The sequence below is a fragment of the Furipterus horrens genome, unplaced genomic scaffold (assembly GCF_987537825.1).
Source record: "Furipterus horrens unplaced genomic scaffold, mFurHor1.1.pri manual_scaffold_3, whole genome shotgun sequence".
Taxonomy (NCBI): Eukaryota; Metazoa; Chordata; class Mammalia; order Chiroptera; family Furipteridae; genus Furipterus; species Furipterus horrens.
In genome coordinates, this window is record NW_028327173.1 from 90704756 (window position 1) to 90721017 (window position 16262).

General features: G+C 38.8%; 1 pseudogene; it reads right to left on the reverse strand.

Moving 5' to 3' along the window:
* Positions 1–8947: 8947 nt before the first annotated feature.
* On the reverse strand, positions 8948–10693 carry LOC150015493 (large ribosomal subunit protein uL4 pseudogene; annotated as a pseudogene).
* Positions 10694–16262: the final 5569 nt, after the last annotated feature.

A 16262-nucleotide genomic window follows, 5' to 3' on the forward strand; every position in this document is an offset into this window, starting at 1 on the left:
TTTAATGACCAAAGATCAGCCCAGGAACCATACAGCTAATACATGCCACTTAAAAAAAAAACTTTGGATATTAATTTTTGTAGGTAACTATAAAACCTGTTAGTTGAAACCACAAGTTTATGTTGCAAAGAAAGAAAGTCTGGTATTATTGTATTCAAACTGGGCATGCATTATCCGGTAAAGATGTACAAACAACAGGATATAAAATTCAGAAATGTCAAATCTTTTGAGAAGTAAAGTCAATTTACTAAATCTTTAGTAAATTATAGTAGGCATTTAAACAGTATGTAAGGTTTGCTTAAGTCAAAATATTATGCCTTAAGAAATTCTTTGGTATATTATATTTTCTCACTCATTTTGTTTTGTTATTTATCTAGGATAAAGCAGTATTAAGGTCTTCTTTTCATAAAGACAGAGTCATTTTTAGTAAATTTAAAGTTGACTGAAACTTTGGTAGTTTAAGGTCCACAGCTGGAGAAACCATGGCAGTGTGGCATCAGTACCGGGCCGGGTCCACTAGCAGAGAGGGATGCCCCCACCACCCAGCAGCTGTGCTGTCTCCTGTGTGGGATGCAGTCACCAGCACCAGCAACCCCTCCACCCCTACCCCGATGTGCCCTCCCTTTGGATCTTCATTATTCCCTCCCAGTGTGGGGCCATATTACTTCAATCTTCATGAGCAGCTTCCAAAGTTGACTTCCAGCAGCGCCCTATGTCCCAACACATGCGTAGGGCAACACCTTCCTCTTTCCATCACCCCATCGACACTGCCTTTCCAGGTCCCTGTGGCATCTAGCCTGAAGTCCTCTGCCTGGCTTCTGAGGCCCTGTGTAACCAACTTCCCTCTGATTCACCTGGTCACTTTTTCATTGTTTAACCAACCCAGCCTTCCCTCAGGCATTAAGGTGACTTCACCTCTCTATAGCAGACAAAACGTTTGTTCTTATTCTGTCTGGAATTTTCTACCTGCACTCTGCTGGGTAATACAATGCAAAGAGTATAGACTTTGGAGTCAGACAAGATGTAGATGTGAATCTCAGTCAAATTGTGTGTGTGTGTGTGTGTGTGTGTGTATGTATATACACACTTTATTGAGTAGCTATAGTATGTCAGTAAGTGTGCCAAGTTCTTTGTCTCATTAAGTAGTTTCTTTATCACACTAGACTTATGAAGTAGCTATTATGATTTCCCCCAGTTTACATGTGAAAAGAAATTGATGGTTCGATTCCCAGTCAGGGCACATGACTAGGTTGCACATCAGGTCCCCAGTTGGGGGCGCGAGTGAGAGGCAACCACACAGTGATGTTTCTCTCCCTCTTTCTCCCTTCCCTTCTCTAAAAATGAATAAATAAATAAACAAATAATTTTTTAAAAAAGAAAGAAATTGAAGCACAAAGAAATTAATCATAGCCTTTCGGTAGAGTAGATGGAATTCAAATTTAAATCTGCCTGGAATTCAGAGCCAGTTGTCTTAACTACTTAATAGCAACTCACTACTTGTACAAAGTTGAGCAACCTACTTAATCTCTTCAATGTTTAATATTATCATATATAAACAGGGATATAAATGTCTACTCTGCAGAATTAATGAGATTATGCATGTGGAGTTACTGTCAGAACCTGGCATTCAAAAGAAGGTCCAAAATGTTTGTCTCTTTCCTGTCCAATTACATTGCACTCATCACTTACATCCTGCCTCTTCCATGAAGCCTCCCTGGAAGATGGGATAAACTATTTCAGCCTACACGGATTTCTTTTTCCTGTCCAACCCAAGAGTTCTAAAATTTAGTTCTAAATTGTTTTCTATGTCATTGAAATTACCCTTTGCTTCTTCACCTAGTGTTTTATAGGCAGCCTCTACACATTATACTTCCTTTACAACCCCTGTACTTTGCGCAGTACCAATACATCATAAGAACCAGATAAATGCTAACTGGATTAACGATGTAGCCCCCTGGATGCAGTATAAGACAGAGCTTCCTTTAGAAAAAAAATCATTTTATATTTTAAAGTGCTTATAAAATGGTATTATGGCATATACAGATTCATAACCTATCATTTATTCAGCATAACAATGAATTGAAAATGAGGAACTAATTTAAATTTAACTTTCCTACTTAGGATGTTTAGATACCTAGTACCTGTGATATACCCAGTTGTTGAAGGCTAAAAAAACTCTTGGTATTTAAAAAGTTATATCTTGCTGAACTGCTATATTACCAAGAAAGTCATGTTGACACCAGAACACTTTAATAGTACCCATCCTTAAGTATATATGGCAGTCATTAGGATTTAAGTGCTTCATAGATGTGTCGATTACTCATAGCTGATGATTTCCCTCTGAGGTAGTCACAGAGACTATGAAACTACCTGGAATTTCTAGAACTGGCTGACTACTGTGTTAAGCCAATCCTGGAAGGGAGTCAAGATAAGAAGCCAAAAAATGATTCCACTAATACAAACTAGAGCCAAAATAACAAAGACAATTATTTAAGTTTCCAGACATGGTCTATTCTATCTAAGTTCTTAAAGTAGGCCTACAACCACTGGAACCTGACCCCAGCACACTCCACAGAAGGAATAGAGTGCCAAGACCATAGGAGCGGCCCTCTTCCATCCCGAAAGACTATAACCACAACCCCAGAACCAGGCATGACCTACTTCCTGTTCATCGCTCTCAGTGGCACAAGCTACACTGTTACTTTTAGCTTTTGGCATGGACTCTTCTTTAAATGTTCTTAATTTTACGCATTATTATTTTAATGAAACAAATTGATCATTCCCATCTATAGTTTCTCAACTTGAGTGTCTTGACTTGCAAAAGAGTTAGTGGGAGTGAAAAGGAGAGAGTGCCGAGTGGTAAGAAATTCTCTCACGTGGACACGTGGTCCTTAGGAGCCAAACAAAGGGTGCCAACCACACTGTGCAGCTATGTAGGAGCCAGGCTAAATGGAAAGAGGTCTTAAAGGAAGAAAACCTCAATATAGTTATTCCCACTATTCCCAAAAAATTGGTCAGTTTCTGATACAATAAGAGATAAACAAATTTTAAATGCAAATTGCAACTGCACTTCTAAAAGTTATATATTTCATTAGAGAAGACATCAAGCAATTTGATTGTGATGTATCAGAATGAAAAGACACTAAACTGATAGCTAAGCTTCCAAATGGGGAGAAGATATATGAATACAACTGAGCCAGGCTGAAAATCGTCTTTCTGTGATAAACTTGTGGAGATAGCTTATACAACCTCCCTAAGTAACGCCATGGTGTCTCAAGTTTCTCTTCATTCTGCTAAGCGTCGTTGCTCCATGTGACACTTATACACAATGTATTACACTTTCTATTTCATAGAGAAGATATGTCAACACAAAGTAAAATGTTCATAGGAAATCCAAGACAGGCAATCTTCTGAATGTTTACAAACAGCTTTATAATTGACATTGTTTAGGCTCAACATCCAGATGACTGTCCTTAATTTTTTCTCAGCACATGAATAAGAAAGCCTGTGTGTCCATCCCCGATGCAGTAATATATTGTGCCAATCCTCTTTCCAAGGAGAATTCCAGAAGGTAGTGTCTAAATATTAGAAATCTTAATTTCTATTTTGTTTTGACCATGAGCATCATTAAGTTACCATGGCAATGTCCAGATTGTTAAGGATCAGAGAAGACAGCTCTTACTATGAACTCCTACCAACCCACATTCAAGATAGAGGAACCATGGGTTCAAAAGCTCTTTCTCTCACTACTTGAAAACATGTTTTGATGAAATAGATATTTTTTCTAGAAAGTATACCTTGCTTATCTGGAAAGCCTCAAACAGAAGTCCCAAATTCCTGCAGGAGTAAAAGGAAAACAATGTCATAAGTAAGTATAGTTCCAGAAGCTGCAGGTAATCTCTGGAATGGTTCCCAAAAATGAGCAAAAAGGAATTCAAGGCCATCATGTCACAAAAGCTATAAGGCAGTACAGTGCTCCCAAAGCAAAGACAAACAACTCCCCCAGCCAGAGCCCCTCTCAGCAGCGCCAAGTGGGCAGTAATTCATTACTGTGGTTACTGCATTCCAGTGAGGGAAACTGAAATGTCATACCGTCATTCACAACACTGTCTCATGGAATTATTTTTTCCGGATTCCTTGGGAAGTTAAAGTATTTGAGAAGAATATCAGGAACTGTTGATTCAGCCTGCTTTGTGAGTAGATAATTGCCTTCCAACTCCATTATTTCAGGAAATGATATGTGTGGCATTGTTTCTAGATGGGGGTAGCACTGTGTTTCAGCGGGACCCATACATGCTTATTAAACAAAACCAAAGCATGCAGTCTAAGTCACTTCGCTGAACTCAGACTTTTTGAATCTGGTCTCTAGATAAGAGGCTGGCTCCAGACAGCCAACCCACATACCAGTAACATTCTTTTGAAAGGGCGTAAGCAAAACTTGTTTTGAGAAATAAGAGATTTCACCAAAATTACTAAATGTGGTAATAAATAACTTAAGTAAATTATTAAATGGGTTTAGCAGAGACCTATTTGAGAGGCTAGATTTTTCTCTAATTTGGGTCTGAACCAAAGAACAGCCTGGGAACTAGAAGTAAAACACATTTTATCCTGAGAAGTACCTTTGATTCCATGGAATATATTAGCTGATCTTCCTGAAATGTGACATCATTTGTGGTACCAGCTGTATGGGTGTGCCATCGAAGGATTTACAAAACTAGTATTTCTTTGGCTTTAATATGTATTTTAAAATCAGAGAAAGCAGCCTAAACTAGCTAAGTGCTCCAAGGGGAACGGCTGTGGACTTCATTTTAAGAAGTTTAAACTACTTATGATCATGACCTGTGCACCTTTTTATAGATGGCTTATAAAGAGTAAATTCCCAAACAGACACCTAGAATCAATGATAATCATGATGATGATAGTTGCCATAAGAGCAAACATTAAATAAAATATAGCACTTATAAGTCAGGCTATTACACAAGTTAAATCATTTAATCTCAAAACAAACTTATAAGGTAAGTTTTGGTACTTTTACCACCCCTGCTTTACATATGAGGAAACTGAGGCACAGAGAGATTAATTAACTTGCCCATGTGTCACCTAGTTAATAAGTAGAAGAGGTGGAATTTGAACTCCTAGTACACACTCTTACCCCTTAGTTATCCCATTTTTCATGCTTCTCAGATACTTCTGATTCAGTGATGATTCAATGGTCACATCTCCTCTTTGAGAAGTTAGCATTTGGATAGTTTGTCAATAAAATTAAATGTTCCAAAATATATGTTCTAGTTAAGAGTCTGTACTATGATTTAACATTAGTTTCCAATAGTTGCTTTAGAGAGGCCTTACTTTTCCTTTTTAGAGTATGCTACGTTACTACATGATACTTGAATAAAGAGGAACCATTCCTGTGGAATATCTATGCCTAGCGTTGTCATTCAAAACTGTAAGAATGTATTATCTTTAAATACTTTTTTGAACCCACTACCAAGTGTAGAATTAAGCTATTTAGAAATACCTTTTTGTCACATTACAATTTTTAAAAATCATGTATGACAAAATTCAGCTGAAAAGAGTGCTATCAACTAATCTATCCATCTATCCATTTGTCCTTCCATCCATCCAGTCAACCAATAAGTCCCATATATCAGGCATTAGGAATACTGAATGGATAAGACAGACACAGTTCCTTCCCTCATGGAGCTTATATTCTGATTGGGAAGATACTAGATACATATATGAAGGTGCTATTTAGACTGAGGTCAGGGAAGTCCTCTCTGAGTTGACATATGTCTTTTTCTCTTAAAAAAAAAATTATGAGGTGGCATTTGACCAGATAGCTAAAGGAGTAAGGGAGGCAGTCTTGATAGGATCTGGGGGAAGAACATGTCAGGCAAAGGCTCCAGGTGGAAATGCACTTGGGTATGATTGAAGAGCAGCAAGAAAGCCAGCATGGCTGGGCGCACAGGGGTGGGAGGTGAAACGTGACATTGATGGGACCTCACAGTCCATGCCAAGGAGTACGGATTTTATTGAGTGGGAGGGGATGTCATTAGAGGGTTTTAGGCAGGTGAATGGTGTGCTCTGGTCCATGTTTTCTGAAAGAGACATGGCCGCTGCATGGCTGAAAGCAAGGAGACTGGTTAAGAAGTGCAGTCCAGGTTAAGGGAAAAAAATGATAGTAGCTTAGACTAGAATTGTGGTGGTGGGTAGATTTGGGATACATTACAAAGGCAGTGAACTTGGCTATCTGTAGGACTGGATGTGGGTGTGAGAGAAGATCGAGCATGAAGCCTAGATTTTGAACCAAGCAACTGGGTAACTAGTGGGGCTGGCTGTATACTGAGATGGGGAACTGAGGGAGGAACAGGTTTAGGAGGAAGGGGCAGCAAGAATTCTGTTTTGACACTCAAGTTTAAGATACCTTTTTAGATATATCTAAGTGATGTTCCTTAGGCAGTTGAATGTATGAGGGGAAAAGTCAGGGCTGAAGATACAAACGAGGGAGTTGATGAAGTCATGGGACTGGCTGTAAGGGAAGAGAACAGGTTGGAGGTCTGACTCCAAAGCATATCAAAATTAGAGCCTGGGAAGAGCACTCAGAGAGGTAAAAGGCAAACCAGGAGTATGTGGCAATCAGAAAGTCTGATGAAGAAAGTATTTCTAGAAGAAGGGAGTAATCCACTGTGCCAACTGCTAAGATAGAATAATGTGAACTGGGCTCGGTCATTGGATTTGGCTCTGTGGAGGCTGCTGGTGACTGACAGAAGTTTGAGTGGAGGGGTGGTACTGAAAGGTGGGCTGGAGGGGCTCCAGTGAGCTACCAGGGAAAGGGAGTGGAGACAGCAGCAAATAGCTGTAGCTTGTCCACATAGCTGAGATATAGTTGGGGCATTTAAACAAGGTTTCACTGAGGATTTGGGGGTTAGATCATAGAAATAGGCACAAAATAAAATATAAGTAGTCAATCTGATTTAAAAAGCATAACTCACTCATCTTTGGCTCAGGCACTCCCAAAGATGACTCCAATTATCCCCACGTGGCAGAGTTCATCTGTGACCCTTACCCCCTGGGAATGCTATCAAGTGTTCCCAGACTTCCAAACGTCCAGAGGACAAAAGGGAGGGGAAGGGAGGAGAGGAGAAAGATGTTCTTACACCCACCTGGTCCTCTCTAAGAATCACCACTTTCTCGGGTGATTAATATTTAGTGATGTGCACACATTCCAGGACTCACATACAGTCCACTGTGTGTCCTAAATAAATACCTGTGTGAGATTATAAGACAATAAATCCCGGATCACTACAAGAGATACACCTATATTATTCGTGAGAGGAAGGTCTTCTGCTATACTTTTGTCATTGCACACACGTTGGAACCTGGGATCTCCACCACCACCCTCATGGCAACCCAGGTCAGTGACGGAGGGCTGGCCTGAGGAAGAAAAACATGAAAATAATTCCTTCCAGGCTGCTTTCCACCCTCATTTGTCATTTCCCCAGTCCCAGTGTAGGCCTGTAGGCAGGAACCTCACAGCCACCTTGGTCACCACACAGAAAATCCCACACTGAGAGAACCAGGGACAAATATTAGCGAAGCTCATTGAATCTGGTTTTACTATTTTATTATTAAATGTGCACAACTTGATTATAAATTCCTTTAAGATGGAGTGCAATTATTGACTATGTTTCTCTCAAAAGAATCCAGACACAGCACAATGTTCCAATGAATGAATGCTTTATTAAGTTCTGTTTTGGTCTCCATACTATCTCTTTGATTCCTATTATTATTTTTTTACCAATTACCATATTTTTGTCTTTAAAGATTAATTGAGCAATTATAATTCTACCTTAATTTGGAGGAAGGGACCAAAAGTTTCTCAAAATCCATTTTAAAACTTTATTGGGAATGCTGTTTCTTAATTTAATTTTGGTTACACAAGTTGTAACCCAATAAATTGTACACTATTATTTACTTCAATATAAAGTCCAAAACATCATCAGGAGGATTTTACTCACTTTGACTCAATAAAAACTTTAGATGTGAAGAAAGTTAGGAATTCTCAAAAGTACTCCTAACCTTCCGGGTACATTATATATGCTTTCCTATATATTGTTATTGTTGTTCAGTGATATAACTTTTATTCATTATCTCTTATACATCTTTGTTCATAGATGTTATGTACCCATCTACACAGAACTGCTTAGAGGGAAAAGAAATCTGTTATCACAGTGACACCTGCTGGTTTTTAACTACAAATTTTAGATTTCAACTGATTTAGATTCTTTAGTGTCAAATTTTTCTTAATAAAATTAAATACTAATGCTTTCCATTTTAATAAATTATTTGATGTATAATTTTTAAAACAAATTTCATACACAACCATATAAAATTTTTTGTGATGATGATCTCAATGTAATTTTATGAACTATTGGAGGGGGAAGGAGTTGGGGGGGTACATCGATTTGTTGTTCCACTTACCCTGACCTGGGATTGAACCCACAACCTTGGCATATTGGGACAACACTCTAACCAACTGACTACCCAGTCAGGGCATGAACTATTTTCTTTAAAAAGACACGTTTCCAAAAAAGCTTCTTAAGCATTTCAGAGTATATATATTTTTAAATTGATTTCTCTTCTGGCTTTCTTTTCAAATTTTTTACAAATTCTATTTAAGGGAAGGCATTATATTAAATCTTTAAAACATTTGCAGAATGAAGAATTGCAATTTTAGCAATATGGGCTGGGCAATTCCATAAAAGTCAAGAGTTAGATCTATGTAGTAACTGAGACACTTTTAAACATAATTGAGCTGAACTCATACACTTTTTCTCCCAGTTTTATTGAGATATAATTGACACAAATATTATATTAGTTTAAGGTGTACAACATGATGGTTTGATATATGTATATATTGTGAAATAACCACACAATAAGTTAACATCCCTCACCTCACAGTTACAATTTTCTATTGTCTTTACAACATTCAAATACACAATACAGTACTGGTTTTATTTGTTTTTGTTTTTTTGCCTTTACCAAGTTTTTTATTCAAAACTAGCTGTCCACAGTGATTGGACCTTTATGGAATAAACAAATTTAAGTTTATGCCACAGGTTTCTTTTCTTCTGTGGTGGGTTTCTTTTCTGCAGGCTTCTTCTGAGCTGCTGGTTTCTTGGCTGCAGCCTTTTTTCCCACCAAAGGCTTCATTGGCTTCTTCAGCTTTGTCACATGAACATCCTTCTTTCCTTTCTTCCCTATGACAGGCTTCTTGCCTTGAACCCCCTTCTCATCTGATTTGGCTTCTAGTGCCGCTGCTGCTCTATCCACCTGGAGCTTGTGGTTCTTGGCCTGACAAGGAATGGTGTTCCGGCGCATGGTCTTTGCATATGGGTTTAACTTCAACATGATTCTCAGGTTTTTCAAAGGATTCTTCTTCAGAACTCTGCGATGAATCTTCTTGCGTGGTGCTCGGAGGGCTCTTTGGATCTCTGGGCTTTTCAAGATTCTGCTAAGGTCTGTATTGAGCATCTCGTGCATGGGAAGATTGTAGTGACTCTTGAGGGAGGCTGCTTTACGCCAAGTGCCATACAGATCATCTAACTTGCGGAAAGCACTTTCAGTCCAAATGCAGAAACGGCCCACATGTCCACCAGAAGCAAGTTTCAAAATGTTGTCTGCTTACATTAAGCAGAGTAATTCTAGGGATGTTTCTGAAGGCTCTGATGATACCGTTGTCCTCATTACAGATGATGCAGGGCCCCCTGCGCTGGATACAACAGTTTCTCATCTTGCCCTTGCCAGCCCTCATTCGCTGAGAGGCATAGACCTTTCTGATATCATTCCAAGCCTTAAGCTTCTTAAGAAGCAAAACAGCTTCCTTGGTTTTCTTGTAGCTTTCAACTTTATCTTCAGCCACCGAAGGAAGTTCAGGAACTTCCTCAATGCGATGACCTTTAGACATGACCAGTGCTGGTAAGGCTGAGGCGGCTAGGGCAGAGCAGATGGCAGATTGCTTCTGTGTAGTGTTCATTCTGCGATGCCAATGGCGCCAGGTTTTGGTTGGTGTAAACATGCGGCCCCCATGACACATATTTCCAAAAGCACCCTGGCCAGAACGATGAGTTCCACCACCTCGAACTCTGGGAATTTGAGCCACAGCTCTGCCAGTACCTCAACACTCAGCACTGGTTTGATGTCCTGCCAATTCACTGACAGCATAGGGCTGTCTATTGTTTTTGCGCAAGTTGGTGTGAACAAAGTTCACAATGTCTTGTCGAATTGGGAGCCTTGAACACAGCAGGCAAAGTGACATTTTTGCCAGACGATTCCCCCTTTTCGGTATACACTGATATCAATGGACGAGCACATGCCATGGCGTGGAGAGAGGAAGCCACACTCCTCTCAAGCCGGTGGCTCCCACAGGAAAAGGCCACAATACAGTACGTTAACTATAATTACCACGATGGACATCACATCCCAGAATTTACTAATCTTAAATCTAGAAGTTTGTACCTTCTGACAACCTTTACTCATCTCCCCCTCCCCCTCACCTGGTAACCATCAATCTGTTTGCTGTTTCTATGAGTCTTGTTTTTAAGATTCTACATGAGATCATGCAATATTTGTCTGGCTTATTTTACTTAGCATAATGCCCTCAATGTTCATCCATGTTGTCACAAATGGCAGGATTTCCTTCTTCTCTATACCTGAATAATATTCCATTGTATATATGCCACATTTTAAAAATTAAATGTATTGGGTGACATTAAGAAAACTGCAGGTATCAAGTGTACAATTCTATAATACAGCATCTATACACTGCATCGTGTGCCCACCACCAAAAGTCTACTCTCCCTCTGTCACTATATGTTTGACCCCCTTCACCTTCTTCATCCTTTCCTAGCCCCCTCTGGTAAGTTTGTTCATTTGTTGCTTTGTTTTATATCCCGCATGAGTGAAATCATATGGTTCTGTCCTTTTACATCTGACTTATTTTGCTTAGCATGATACTCTCAAGATCCAGCCAGATTTTCACAAAAGGCAGGATTTCATCTTTTCTTATGCCTGAGTAATATTCCACTGTGTACACACACCACACCTTTATCCAATCATCCACTGAAGGATATTTAGGTTGTTTTGACCAGTGTGTATAGTGCTGCAATGAACACAGGGATAGAGATAGATTTTATATATACACACATAATCTTCACAAATAAATGCTTCCATTTTTTTTTTTTTTTGGTAGATACCTAGAAGGATTGCTGGGTCATATGGTAGCTTGATTCTTAATTTTTTGAGGCACCTCCATACTGTTTTCCATAGTGCTATACCAATTTACATTTGCACCAGCACTGAAGATTCTTTTTCCCCACATCCTTCCCAATACTTGTTATTTTCTTGCTTTAATAATGGCCATTCTAACAGGTGTGAGGTGGTATCTCACTGTGGTTTTGATATGCATCTCCCTTACAGCTAGTTGAGTATCTTTTCATATTTCTGTTGGCCATTTGTATAAGTCTTCTTGGGAAAAGTGTCTGTCAGGTTCTCTATTTTTTAATTGCATGGTTTTGTTGAGTTATATGAGTTCTTTATATATTTTGGATATTAGCCCCTTATCATGGGTATCGTTGCAAATATCTTCTTTAATTCAGTTGGTTGCCTTTTTGTTTATTAATGCTTTCTTTTGCTCTACAGCTTTTTAGTTTGATTTAGTCCTATTACTTCATTTTTTGCTGTTACTTCTCTTGTCTTTGGGGTCAAGTTCATAAAATCCTCTGAGAACAAGGTCCATAAGTCTAATATTTTCTTCTATGTGTTTTATTGTTTTAGGTCTTATATTTAAGTCTTCAATCCATTTTGAGTTAATTTTTGTGTATGGTGTGAAATAAGTCGCTTCATTCTTTTGCATGTGGCTTTCCAATTCTTCCAGCACCATTTATTAAAAAGGCATTATTTCTCCATTGTATGCTTTTGACTCCTTTGTCAAAAATTTGTTGCCCATATATACAATGGTTTATTTCTTGTCTCTCAATCTTGTTTCATTGTTTGTTTTTCTGCCAATACTATACTGTTTTGATTATTGTAGCTTGGCAGTATAATTTGAAGTCAAGGAGTGTGATACAACTGGCTTTGTTCTTTTTTCTCAGGATTGTTTTGGCTATTCTAGGTTTTTCGTGGTTCCATACCAACTGGATGATGATTCTTCTATTTCTTTGAAAAATGCCTTTGGGATTTTTGAGGATGCACTAAATCTTTATATGGCTTTAGGTTAATACAGTTAAGTATTATGATTCTTCCAATCAATGAACATGGAATATCTTTCCATTTCTCTGTGTCCTCTTCAAGTTCTTTCAAGTATGTCTTGCAGTTTTCAGTGTATAGGTCCTTCACACCCTTTGTTAAGTTAATTCCTACATACTACATACCACTTTTTATTTATCCATTCATCTATCCTTGGTCGCTTAGGTTGTTTCTATGTGTTGGCTATTGTAAATAATGCAGCAATGAACATGGCATAGATAATCCTTCCAGATAAGTGATTGTTTCCTTTGGATATATACCCACAAATGAAACTGCTGGATCATATGGTAGCTCTATTTTAATTTTTTGAGAAATCTCCATACTGCTTTCTATAGTGGCTGCACAAATTTACATTCCCACTAATAGTACAGAGATTCCCTTTTCTCCACATCCTTGCCAACATTTATCTCCTTTTTTTTTTTTTATAACTGCCATTCTAACAGGTGTAAAGAGATATATCATTGTGGTTTTGATTTGTATTTCCCTGATTATTAATGTTGAGAACCTGTTGGCCATTTTGTATGCCTTCTTGGGAAAAATGTCTATTCAGTTCCTCTGCCAATTTTTAAATCTTTTTTTTTTTTTTGCTATTGGGATATACAAGTTCTTTAAATTTTTGGATACTAACACCTTCTTAGGTATTTTCTCTCATTCCATGGGTTGCCTTTTCAATTTTGTTTCCCTTTGCTGCACAGCTTTTTAGTTTGAGGTAGTCCCACTTATTTTTTGCTTTCTTGCCTCTGTAACAACAAAATCATTGTCAAGACTGATGTCAAAGAGCTTACCCCCTAAGTTTTCTTCTAAGTGTTTATGATTTCAAGACTTTAATCCATTTTGAGTTGGTCTTGTGTATGGTTTAAGATAGGGGTCCAGTTTCAATCTTTTACATGTAGCTTTCCAGTTTTCCCAACACCATTTAGAAAAGAAACTGTCCTTTCACCATTGTAAATTATTGGTTACTTTGTTGAATATTAATTGATCATATGAGTGTATGTGCGGGTTTATTTCTGGACTCTGTTCCATTAACCTATGTACCTGTTTTTCTGCCAATATCACTGTTTTGATTACTAAATCTTTGTAATATTGTTTGAAATCAGGAAGTGTGATGCCCCCAGCTTTGTTCTTCTCTCTCAAGATTGCTTTGGCTATTTGGGGTCTTTCGTGGTTCTGTACAAATTTTAGGAGTTTGTTCTAAAATGCCATTGGAATCCTGATAAGGACTGTACTGAATCTGTAGATTGCTTTAGGTAGTATGGAAATATTAACAAATTAATTTTTCTAATCCATGAGCATAGAATATCTTCTATTTATTTGTTTCTTCTTCACTTTCTTTCATCAGTATCTTATAGTTTTCAGTGTGCAAGTCTTTCACCTCTTTGGTTAAATTTATTCCTATTTCTCTGATAGTTTATTGTCAGTGTATGAGAGCACAACAGATTTTTATATATTGATTTTATATCCTGCAACTTTCCTGAATTTTAGTTCTAACAAGTCTTTTGGTAGCCTTTAAGGTTTTCCATACATAAGTAAACTGTCTTTATTGGGAGATTACTCCAACTTCTCAAAATCAAATTTTTCACTCATAAATGGTAACAATGTTCCTATGGAGGCTAACTTTTCTATGTCTACGTGGTCTCAACCAAATTTGATTTTCTTTTTTAAGTTTAAGGGGGAAAACCAATTACTCCCAAAACAATGGAAACCAGATAGTTGTCTCCAATTCAATCTTTAGAAAGTATACTACTGCTGCCTGGTTTGGCTGGGGAGTAGGTTCACAGTCCACAGGGGCCTGATGCACTGGAAAGAACTGGATCTTCTTCACTCTCTCTCCCCTCTTGCTTTAAAAAAATGCTAGACCAGTTGAACCTGGTGCATGTTGACTATCCTCAGTGACCCAGAACCACACACTGGTCTCTCCCTAGGTGGCACTCATATTCTATTCTGTGGCACAGACTGACCACCCAGTATATACCTTTAATAATTCAGAATATTTAAGAAGACTGAAATTTCATATAATAACTTATTCATATTTGTAGAACATGAAGCATTCTTTATAAAAAACTATGTACTTGTACTTCTGGCCAAGACAGAAGCCTAGACAGACATGCTGCATCTCCCTCCACAACTAAGAAGGAATACAACTACTTCAGAACTAGAGACAACCAGAAGTTCCAGAAAACCAAGCTGCATGGAAGTTCAACAAACAAAGATATAAAGAAGAAATATTCATCCAGACAGATAGGAGAGGCAGAGCTGGGACAGAGAGGACACGGTGTGGTGCTGGCAGCAGTGGCAGGTTGGTGGAAAGTGCAGTCACACTTTTTAAAAAGTCGGGAGGGACACCTGGGGAGCGTTCCCAGTACAAGAGTAGACTGCACAGCTCACGGGCCCAGTGCTGGGGAAAAAAAGCCTCACTGATTTTGACTGTGCAAACCAGTGGGGGTTGGGGTGGAGGCAGAAACTGCCGGTCTCTCAGCAGAGTCCGCTTGTTTAAAGGGCCCCCATGGTCCTAGAACGTCCACAGACGCATCCACTCTGGGGACAATGGCAAGGGAAACAGCTAGAGCGGCACCAGTCCCATACAAAGTGGGAGAAGTGCCTGGAAAGGGGCGAATACTGAGGAGGCAGCACTGTTTCCTCTCGGACCCTCCCCGCCACACAGCGCCACAACGTGGTAAAACAGGTTGCCCTGTACCAACCAATCCCTAAGGCTCCGCCCCTTACAACATAACCGGAGCAAGAGCTCTACCTAAGACACAGAGGCAAACAAACACAGGAGCCTGTCAAGATGAGGAGACAGAGAATTATGGCCCAAAATAAGGAACGAATCAAAGTTCTAGTGGAAGAACTAAGAGATGAGATAGCCAACCTAACAGATGCAGAGTTCAAAACACTGGTGATAAAGATGCTCACAGGCTTGACAGATATACTTAAGTATGGCAAACACATAAGGAAAGAAGTGAAGGCTATGCTAAATGAAACAAAGGAAAATCCACACAAAACCAATGGTGAAGGGAAAAAAAAACAGTGAACCAGTACAGAATGAGTAAATAAGAATTGAAAAAATGAGCATAGGCTTAGGAACCTCTAGCACAACTTTAATAAACGTTCCAACATCCAAACCATAGGGGTGCCAGAAGAAGAGGAAGAGCAAGAAATTGAAAACTTATATGAGAAAATAATGAAGGAAAACTCCCCAAATTTGCTGAAGGAAATAGACATACAATTCAAGGAAGCACAGAGAGTCCCAAACAAGCTAGACCCAAAAAGGACCACACCAAGACACATCATAATTAAAATGCCAAAGGTGAAAGATAAAGAGAGAATCTTAAAAGCAGCAAGAGAAAAGGAGAGAGTTACCTACAAAGGGGTGCCTATAAGACTCTCAGCTGATTTCTCAAAAGAAACTTTGCAGGTAAGAAGGGACTGGCAAGAAGTATTCAAGGTGATGAAAAGCAAGGACTTACATCCAAGATTACTCTATCCCAGCAAAGCCATCATTTAGAATGGAAGGGAAGATAAAGTGCTTCCCAGACAAGGTAAAGCTAAAGGAGCTCATCATCACCAAGCTATTATTATATGAAATGTCAAAGGGACTTACTTAAGAAAAAGACCAAATTATGAACATTAAAATAACAAACTCACAACTATCAACAACTGAATCTAAAAAATAAAAACAAAATTGAACTAAGCAAACCAGAATAGGAACAGAATCACAGGTATGGGGATCACTGGGAGATTTATCAGTTGGGAGGGGGAAGGGGGAGAATGGGGAAATGGTGCAGGGATTAAGCAGCATAATCAGTTGGTACAAAATAGACAGGGGAAGTTAAGAATAATACAGGAAAGGGTGAAGTCAAAGAACTTATATGCATGACCCATGGACATGAACAAAGGGGGTTGGGATTGTTGGAGGGAAGGGGGGTACTGGGCAGAGGGGAGGAAAGGGGGAAAAA